At 39.5% G+C, this 7,820-nt stretch overlaps 1 pseudogene; it reads left to right on the forward strand.

Annotated features, from left to right (window-relative positions):
- The first annotated feature begins 359 nt into the window (after positions 1-359).
- On the forward strand, positions 360-2,540 carry LOC118848771 (annotated as a pseudogene).
- Positions 2,541-7,820: the final 5,280 nt, after the last annotated feature.

Here is a 7,820-nt window from a genome sequence, read left to right on the forward strand (position 1 = left end):
AGTATGAGAGGCGTGCCAATGTCTCATTCCATCACTAAGACCTAGGGTCTTTTTGACCTGTTCTTTAGCTCCTCCTCAGATCTGAGGGGGCAGATTGTACCCTTTACCCAAGCTAGATGGGAGATTGGCTCATCTAGGGGTATACTACATAAAGGTCAGATTCAAATCAATTCAACAAGCATTTATTAAATTCTTACTCTATGCAAGATATTGTGCTGGTTGTTGGTGCTACAATGATAAAAATGAAACAGCCCCTGACCTCAAGGAGTACTCAGCTAGTACAACATGGATCCCAATAAGCATGTTGCAAGAAAAATTGGAAAGAGACAGAGAGAGAGGGAAGCCTGACAGAAGAGGTAATTCCTGAAAGGTTAATAGGAGCCTGCTTTAACCATAGAAAACCATCTGGCAGACACTAAAAGAGAAGACACAGCTCTCAGAATGGTATCTCTCAAACAACTGTAATGCAAAGATGCGTCATTGGTTCCATCACTGGCACACTAACAGGTAACATTCCAATCAGTAGGGCAGGTCAAAGCAAGAGGAAGAAGGAGGCCATCAGAGACCATCAACAATAGCTGAAGCTGAGTACTTTCTCCTGTTCTCTGTTCAGGGGATGTACCCATTTATTCAGGAGGAATAAATGTAAGATATAATTAAAACCTTAAAAAAAAAACAATAGCCAAAGTCGGAAATAGGCAACTGTCTATTCAGGAAGACTGAAACCCAAGGGAGGAAATTATTTGGAATCCATGTAGAGGAAAGTCTTTCTCATATAGGGAGAAGTCAAGGACAAGGCCTCTTAACAGAGAGTAAAGGACCTGAGTGTAAGTTTCTTGCAGGCCTAACACCTGAGAGAAGGATTCCTCTGGTGGATCCATAGGAAGTAGAGTGTTGCTACAGATTGGGGGTCCCACACCTGGAACTACTTTGGGTGGAAGGGCTTCTAAAAGGATTAAAACAGTGAAATGCTTTGCAGGAGTGAGTTTATCAGTCAAACCCCTGGAATTTTATCTAATATCCAGCCCAGATAAGATTAGGCCAACTGACTTCAAGGACCAGATCTAGAAGGAGAGTCAATTAGTCAAAAGAAGAAGAATTAAGAAGAAAAAAAGACATAGTTTCCCTATAAGTGTGCAATAAGATTAGGATTAATTGTTCATTCAATTCAACAAATATTTATTAAATGTGTACTGTATGCACTATCCTAGGCGCCCAAAACTTCTATGATTTATTTAGTTAATTTTTGGAGAGGTTCATCACTAGAGTTTGGTCACCAAGTAATGATTTTCTTTTTAAAACACATTAATTTTTCCTTAAAAACATTTTTATTTCAATATACATTTATTTTTCCTCTCTCCCACCTATCCCCACCCCCAATTGAAAAAGAAAAAATTCTTTTTCTTTTTTAAGTTTTTTTTTTTGACAGGGCAGTTGGGATTAAGTGACTTGCCCAAGGTCACACAGCTAGTACATGTGCCAAGTGTCTGAGGCCGGATTTGAACTCAGGTCCTCCTGACTCCAGGGCCAGTGCTCTACTCACTGCACCACCTAGCTGCCCCAAAAGAAAAAATTCTTGTAAAAATATGCATAGTCAAGGAAAACAAATCCCCACATTGGCCATATCCAAAAATCTATGTCTCATTGTGCATTTTGAGCTGCTCTCCTCTCTGACAGGGGTGGGCAGCATGCTTCATTATCAGTCCTCTGGATTATGGTTGGTCATTACATTGTTCAGAGTTTTTAAATCTTCCAAAGTTGTTTGTTTTTATAATATTGTTGTTATTGTGTAAATTGTTCTCCTGGTTCTCTTCATTTTGCTCCATATCTGTTCATACAAGTCTTCCCAGGTTTCCCTGAAACTATCTCTCATCCTTTCTTATGACATTTTAGAATTATGTATTTTATTACATTTAAATGCCATAATTTGTCCAGCTATTACCCAACGACCTCTCCTTAGCTGCTACTACAAAAAGTAGAGCTATAAATATATTTGAACATATGGGTCATTTATCCATTTAATAGTGGAGGAGTTGAAGTCTAGCTATAAGAAGATTATGGCTCTCTTTTCTCTCGGCCTGGACAGCAGCAGCATGGGGAAGTGCTGTGGCCTTTGTGCTGCTAGAAAATTCCAAAGCCACAGGAGAGACCAAAAGTGGAATGACAAACAATACAAGAAAGCTCATTTGGGCACTGCCTTGAAGGCCCACCCATTTGGAGGAGCATCTCATGCCAAACGGATTGCCTTGGAAAAAGTTGGTGTGGAAGCCAAGCAGCCCAATTCTGCCATCAGGAAGTGTGTGAGAGTCCAGCTGAATAAGAACGGCAAAAAAAATCACTGCCTTTGTTCCCAGTGATGGCTGCTTGAACTTTATTGAGGAAAACGATGATGTTTTGGTTGCTGGATTTGGTCAAAAAGGTCATGCTTTTGGTGATATTCCTGGAGTCCCATTCAAGGTTGTAAAAGTTGCAAATGTTTCTCTTTTGGCCTTGTACAAAGGCAAGAAGGAAAGACCAAGATCATAAAAATTGTATGATGTCTTTGTTATAGTAAAAACTTTTCATGTAAAAAGAAGACGATTATGGAACTTAATAGTAAAACTGTTCAAAACTCTTGAGAGAAAGGTAATGTACTCATTTCAGGTGCAGGGGAAAAAGAAGAAAGCCTGCCTCCTCTCCTTCAAAGACTCAGAGAATATTGGTGATGGAAGGACAACCAGAAAAGGGATCACAGGTTCACAGATTTAAAACCAGAAAAGACCTTAGAGGTCCTTAAGTCTAACCTTATCATTTTACATATGAGTAAACTGAAACCCAGAAAGTGAAGTGACTTGCCAAGATTCACACATGTAAGGGCATGAGGCAGAAATTCAAATTCAGATCTTCCTGACTCAAAGTCTAGCTCTCTAAGGTACATAGACTAGAGCAGGCACACGGAGCCACAGTCTTAGACAAATCAGCTAATGGCTTTAGCTGGTCTTTTGGTTTTTGGTATGGGGTAGGTTCAAGGACCTAGAATAATATAGGGTAATGGGAAACAAATTAGACTGGGAGCCAGACTTGGGGGCTTGTCTCAATTCTGCCACTAACAATGATCTTCAGCAAACTGCTAAAGCCCACTAGGCCTCAGGCACTGGGACAGCGATGTGATGGATTGCTGAAGAGGTAAGAAGGCCGGGTATTTGCTGCACAGGGTTGATCGAGGGTTCTGGAATGCACACATGATCATGCCTTTCTAGTGGTTTGTTTGGCCCCTGGGTTCCTCTTCAGTTCAAAATCTATGATCCCCTGGCATTCAGTTCTTATGTCTGGTGTTTCACCTGATGAACCAAAACAATCTTACAGACTTCCATGATCAAAACCCTTTTGTTTAGAAATTCTTTTCAAGTCCCCATTTGTTTGGGAGCCAGCTCATAATACTTTGTTCTTCTGATTTCCCAGGGAATAAAACATGTGCATATAAACAAACCTACAAATGCAAACGATTTATGTTGCTCGACAATAAGGATCTACAAGGTTATGCTTATCAATGATTTTTTAAAAGCACTGTGGCTAACATCTGGCACCGTGACAATTTGTAAACAATAAGCTATACCTAAAAACAGTTATTTTGAGCATTCAGTTTAGTTCAGTAATACTATATTCACAGCTCTTAGTCCTGTTCTTTGGAACAGTTCACAATTAGTACTATAAATCTTGACATAGAAGGGAACTCAGAGACCCTCTAGTCAAGTTCTCTCACTTTACAGATGAGGAAACTGAGGCCCATGAAGATTAAGTGATTTTTCCCAAAGTCTTATAGGTAGTAAGCCTCAGATATGGGATTTGAACTCAGATCCTCTGACTTCATAGCCAGTATGCTGTCCACTACACCATGTGCATGTGTGTGTATGTATGTATGTGTATCTTATTTGTAAATATCTTGTTTGTACATAATTGTTCAATTGTTTTCATGTTGTCTCTTCCAGTAGACTTTGAGCTCCCTGAGAGCATGGACAGATTTTTGCCTTTTTATCTATCCCTATCATTTAGCACAATGCCTAATAAATGCTTATCGACTGACTAACTGCCTTTATAAAGCTTCATCCTTTTTTACCCTTTATGTTTGGTGGTAGTGGTGGGGGGTAATTAATTAGCTTCAATTAATTTATTTATTTAAATTTTATTTTTATTTATTTATTTTATTTAAATTTAAAATTAATTCATGTCTCTGCTTTAAAGGTGAGGTAACTGAGTCTGAAAAATTAAGTGACTTGTCCAAGGACTCACAGAAAATGGTAGAATGGGGATTTGAACCCAAGTCTTTATCTTATAAGCCCAAAACTGTACCTTGTAAGAAGAGTGCGGTAGTCACTTCATGGAATGCTTTCTAACTCTTGGACTAACCCAGATCCAAATCATTCTACTTTATTCCAGATAGGAACTCGTGAAGGCCTTATCATTTTTGGAAGCAAAAATAGGAGAGAGAATAAAAGTCAACCCAGCTAAGGATATATATATATATATAGTCAGGGATAAGCCAATGAAATTACAGGGGACATAGTCAAGGTTCTAGCTCTCCATAAACATACATATCCTTCCCTCTGACCCCTGCACTCAGTCTCAGACCATGATTATACCCTTTTAGTAAGACACAGGCTGCCCTAAAAGCAGAATCCCTTTGTTAGGGAAGGCATACCCAACCATTGTCCACATTTTTCTTTCATTTACTTCTGACATTGGGAAAGTTAAATAGTACATAAAGAGGGAAAAATCCAAATCTTGCCAAACAGAATGAATATGTTAATCTTAAAAAAAACTGCACAAATCAGCATATCCTATGACTCATAAGTAAAGGCTACCCCCTGAAAAAACAAGATAAATATTTGTTTTGATTCCATCTGCTGGAGAATGACGTTTTGCAGGAGCATCTCAAACCCAACTTGTAGAGATATTCAGCAGCTATATTATAACCATGTTTGAATGTTGTGGTCATTGTTCAGTCATGTCCAAATGTTCATGACCTGAGTTGGGGTTTTCTTGGCAAAGATACCAGAGCAGTTTGCCATTTCCTTCCCCAGCTCATCGTACAGGTGAGGAAACTGAGGCAAGCAGGGTGAAGTGACTTGTCCAGGGTCACACAGCTAGTAAGTGGATTTAAACTCAGGCCTTCCTGACTCCAGGCCACCTAGCACAGGTAGGTAAAGTACCTGCTTCCATCTGTGACTCCTTCCTCATCTCCCTACAGAAATTTAGACCTCCAGTGGGATCAAGACTGGGCCTATGACACCATTAACATAGGACAGAGCTTTCTCTTCTTACTGAAGGTCTTCACCTTCTCTATGACTTAACAGCTGATAAAGAGAGCTAGTGTTTGCGTAGCATTTTAAGATTTCCAAAGTGCTTTAAATATGTTAAATCATTCGATCCGCACAAGACCCCTGTGAGGTAAATGCTATTATTGGAAACTGAGTAAGACAGCAGTTAAGTGACTTGCCCTGGTTCATTCATCTAGGGAGAGTGCGAGGCAGGATTTGAACTCAGCTCTTCTTGATTCCAATTTAAACACTCTGTCCTTTAGAGCCTTAGAGAATTGCCTAGAGAGCACTGAGGAGTTACATGCCCAGGGTGATATAGCCAGGATGTGTTAGAGGCAGGATTTGAACCCAGGTCTTCCTGCTACAAAGGCCAGCCCTCTGTCCGTTATGATTTGCTGCTTCTCTGGCCCTCTAGAGCTCTAGCAGATATAGAAATTTTTTTTGGTCTACTTAAGACAATGAAATCCCCCTCAAGGGACTCACCTAGTACAGATAGAAAATACTGAGGTTCACAGTATAAATTTTAGAGGAGGAAGATAAAATATAAATTTCATTTTTTGTTCAAGTTGCCAAGAAATATCGGTGAAGAAGGACCGAAGAAAAGAAAAGTCTATGTCTAAGAATGTATATACATATACACACATATATGTATGTGTATAACCAAGTTATCAATCAGTGAGCCTTAACTAAGCCCCTACTGTGTGCCAGGTACCAAGCAAGATGTTGAGGATACAAGGACAAAAATGAAAATGAGACATGCATTCAAGGAAATTGTGCTCTATTGGGGGAAATGACGTGTATCTAAGTCTACGTCCACATCTATGTCTATGTCTATATCTATGCTTATATCTATGTATCTCTACATCTAAGAATGTATGTACATTTATACACACATATATGTATATTTTTATATGCACACATATAATATAAACAAAATAAATATAAAGTAATGAAGGAGAAAGTACTATCATCTGTGGGGTAATCAGGAAAGGCCTTAGAAAGTGACACCCAACCTGAGTCTTGTGGAAACTAGTATAATTTTATTATTATATATTATTACATATAATATGATATGATACATAAGATATGATGTCATATCATATCATATTATTTATATCATATTATGCCATATTGTATCATATATAATATCATACCATATTATATTTTATTACATATTATAATTGTTAATCTAACCCACACCTAGACAAGATTTTTAAATTCAACTTGATAACATGCAACCATTACGGCTTCAGTATTGGGAGTCAGGTCTGGCCCCAGGAAGAAGAAGTGTGAATCATAAAGCCAAAATTAAGCTCAAAGTCTTTACACTTTCCTTTTCTGTGCTCCTGTACAGCCTCTTGATATCCCAGCCTCTCTGCCCCTCTACACACTTCTCTGTCACACACACACACTTATTCCACAACTGCCGGGCTCAGGCAGTACCCTGTGATCCAAAGTTAACCCCTTGTTTGCTCCCTCTGAAAGTGTCATTCCCTCAGGATCCAGTTCTTAACTATCTGAAAGGCAAAAAGTAATCTGTTAAAAGATCTGTTTGGAGATATGCTAGAGGAAGGCCAGAAAGTCTCTAAGTGCCAGATAAAGACAGTTAGCCAGCCCCAGAATCACCATAGTCTACCAGCCTGCTTTTGTTCTGCCTCCCCACTCCCAGGTCACACATTAGGCTTGGTAATTGCTTTGCTACAGAGCCAGGAGAACCAAGGAGACTTCAGACAAAAGAAGTGGCTTCTTTGTCTATTATGGGAGGTGTTTAAACTAGCTATCTTAGGGGGTCTGTGTGTGTGTGTGTGTGTGTGTGTGTGTGTGTAAGGTATGATCCAGATGCACATACCATCTGAAAATGAATGAAAATAACAGCCATTCTCTCTCATCAGCTTTTCCCACCCAGTGGCACACACACACCCTGTCCTTGATGCAGGAATAATAAATAAATAAATAAATCTTCCTCCTCCCTGTCAGACTTTGACTTCCTCCCTTTCTTAATCTCATTCCACACACTCAGCAACCAAACAAACACAAGTTGATAGCCTTCCAATTTTTTTTAAATAACATCTTTGAATAGCAGAGAGAACAAAAGTGAGCAACCAGTGATGAACTCACCTAAATGCTGACTTCATGAGGATATACCTGGGAAAAGACAAAATTGGATTTTTCCCCCTTGCTCCCTTTTCCCCTTCTCCCACTGGTTGGTAGGACACGACAGGAATTTGTTCCCCCATCTCATCTGGCCTGCATTTCACTCTCTCCTATTCTCATTGACATTTTGGCTTCCACAGGCTCCTCTTGTCTCCATCAACTAGGTGAAGGCTATCAGCCATTGTTCCGGTCCCTGATCAAATAGATTATAATGGAGAACTGGCTGAGGTTCTATCCAGACCCTTTGTCTCCCCTGAATGGTCACCATTCCTCTGCCTTTAAAGTATAACTAAATTTACTGGAACTTGGGGAACACATATGTATTTTCTGCTCACAAGGATGTCTACCTTGATTCACGGAGTCTCCAAG

This window comes from Trichosurus vulpecula, chromosome 4, assembly GCF_011100635.1.
Source record: "Trichosurus vulpecula isolate mTriVul1 chromosome 4, mTriVul1.pri, whole genome shotgun sequence".
In the NCBI taxonomy this organism is placed as follows: domain Eukaryota; kingdom Metazoa; phylum Chordata; class Mammalia; order Diprotodontia; family Phalangeridae; genus Trichosurus; species Trichosurus vulpecula.